This window comes from Aedes albopictus, chromosome 1, assembly GCF_035046485.1.
Source record: "Aedes albopictus strain Foshan chromosome 1, AalbF5, whole genome shotgun sequence".
Lineage (NCBI taxonomy): Eukaryota > Metazoa > Arthropoda > Insecta > Diptera > Culicidae > Aedes > Aedes albopictus.
In genome coordinates, this window is record NC_085136.1 from 313,252,690 (window position 1) to 313,255,673 (window position 2,984).

A 2,984-nucleotide genomic window follows, 5' to 3' on the forward strand; every position below is an offset into this window, starting at 1 on the left:
TCATCGAACAAAAGGAAGGGTGAATCCTTGAATTCACCGCTTCCTTCCAAAAAAGTCGGTTTCAAAACTGTCGCTAAACGCGGCAAAGTTAGAAGGAAAGGAGAACTTTCAGCTTCTCCGCTTCCTTCTACTAAAACAATTGTTTCGGATGAAAATTTCGTTGAAATGAGTAATCCTTATGAAACGCTGAACAATTTTTCGGAACAGCAAATTGAGGATGCCTCTAGCCCAGGTACTTCAATTTCTGCTAAAAAACAACGGGTGCCGCCAATCGTGGTCAGCGTCTGTGAATTTGCTGGTTTTAGGCAGGAGATCTTGAACTCCATAAGGGGAATCAAGGTTTCCTTCCAAATTGCCAGGAAAGGAGACTGCCGCGTATTGCCGGAAACCCTGAAAGATCGGGATCTTCTTCTCAAGTACCTTACTGAGAAGAAGCATAAATTTTTCACATACGAAGACAGGTCTGCACGCTTGTTCAAAGTCGTATTAAAAGGTCTCTCTAGTGATGACAAATCACCTGATGAGATCAAAACTGAACTCAACTTATTACTTGGATTCACTCCAGTCCAAGTAATAAAAATGAAAAAGAGAACCCGCTCAGAGAATCCTCGGCAGGGTATCTCCCAAGAATTTTATTTAGTTCACTTCAACAAAAGTGATCTAAATAACTTGAAATATTTGGGAAAGGCGAAGAAAATGTTTCTTGTTCAAGTGACATGGGAACATTTTCGTAAGCCTGGGGGAAATTTCCAGAACCCAACTCAGTGCCAAGGTTGGGGGCACGGAACGAAACATTGCCACATGGATGCTAAATGCATGATTTGTGGAGGTTCTTCTCACGCCAAGGACGACTGTCCGGTAAGGGAAGACACCAGAAAGTTTAAATGTACGAATTGCGGTGGCAACCATAAGTCAAACTTTTGGGATTGCCCTATCCGCAAAAAAGTTGTCGAATCACGTGCCCGGCAGATGAATGGGAACGCTAGTCGTACCCGAAACTCTGCAGGTAGAATTTCTAACAATACAAATTCTTCCATCAACGATCGGTTGAATAATTTTCATACCGCTCGTACCTATTCGCCGGAGGTAGTTAACCACCAAACAAACTTTCGAGCGAATAATCTACCCTCCAGCAGTGGAGTGAGTAATATTTCTAATTTTGTTCAAAAAGAATCGAGCTACCTATGCCCATGTGGCTGCGTGTAAGCAAAATTCAAATAATTCCTATCACCAAACATCAAATTCGGAAAATGCACGTGATTCAGGCATGTCTGCTTCCGATTTTGACTTTTTATCTGAACAATTGCAACAAATGATTGATACAATGTTCAAAACTCAAACTATGGCTGAAGCAGTCCAGGTTGGAGTTAAATTTACAAATAAAATAGTAATTGGATTACGTTTTGGTAATGGATCCAAATAAATTTTTGAACATTTTAAATTGGAATGCTCGTTCTCTAAATGGCAAAGAGGATGAGCTATTCCATTTTTTAACAATTAATAATGTGCATATTGCAGTTATTACTGAAACTTATCTAAAACCTGGGTCTTCAATCAAACGAAACCCAAATTATTTTATTTATAGAAATGATCGCCTAGATGGAGCATGTGGTGGGGTTGCTATCATCGTTGACAGGCGCATCAAGCACCAAATTTGTTCATCATTCGAAACCAAAGTTTTTGAAACTTTGGGTGTTTCTGTTGAAACAAACTTTGGTAAACACACTTTCATTGCGGCCTAGGTACTTGCCTTTTCAATGCACTGGCCAGCAAATAGATTTTCTTAAATCTGATTTGCGAAAATCAACTCGCAACAGGTCCAAATTTTTCATAATTTGTGATTTTAATGCGAAACACCGTTCGTGGAATAATCTTCAGTCCAATTCAAACGGCAGTATTTTATTTGATCAGTGCTCTTCAGGATATTTTTCTATTCTATATCCCGATAGCCCCACTTGTTTTTCTTCTGCTAGAAATCCCTCAACAATTGATTTGGTCTTAACTGACTCAAGTCAGCATTGTAGCCAATTGATTACTCATGCTGACTTTGATTCTGACCATCTTCCTGTAACATTTCAAATTTCCCATGAAGCGATTTTTAATCCCATCAGCTCTACTTTCAATTATCACAGAGCTGACTGGGATACATATAAAACATACATCGATAGCCATTTAGATGTTAATGTTTCATTGGAAACACATTTTGATATTGACAATGCCCTCGAAACTTTGACTAGTACTATAGTCGAAGCTAGAAGCGCATCAATACCAAAGTGTGAAGTCAAATTCGACTCAGTTATTATTGACGACGATCTGAAACTTCTGATCCGTCTTAAAAACGTGAGAAGAAGACAATTCCAACGAACTCGAGATCCTGCTTTGAAAGTAATCTGGCAGGATCTTCAGAAGGAAATTAAAAAACGTTTCACTGAATTGAGAAACAAAAATTTTGCAAATAAAGTTTCTTAATTAAACCCCGGCTCTAAGCCGTTTTGGAAATTGACAAAAAAATTGAAAAAACCTCAGAAGCCTATTCCTGCGCTGAAAGAGGATAACAAAATATTATTAACTAATTCTGAAAAAGCACAAAAACTTGCCAAACAGTTTGAAAGTGCGCATAATTTCAGTATAGGTCTCACTAGTCCAATAGAACATCAGGTTGCCCGCGAATTCGAAAACATTCTCAATTATGAGAACATTTTCGACAATTCATTGGGCACTGATTTGGACGAAGTGAGATCTATTATAAAGAAGTTTAAGAATATGAAAGCTCCGGGTGATGACGGAATTTTCTATATTCTCATCAAAAAACTTCCAGAAAGTTGCTTATCATTTTTGGTTAATATATTTAACAAATGTTTTCAGTTAGCATATTTTCCTGAAAAATGGAAAAATGCTAAAGTTGTTCCAATTTTGAAGCCTGACAAAAATCCTGCCGAAGCTTCTAGTTATCGTCCAATTAGCTTACTGTCATCTATCAGTAA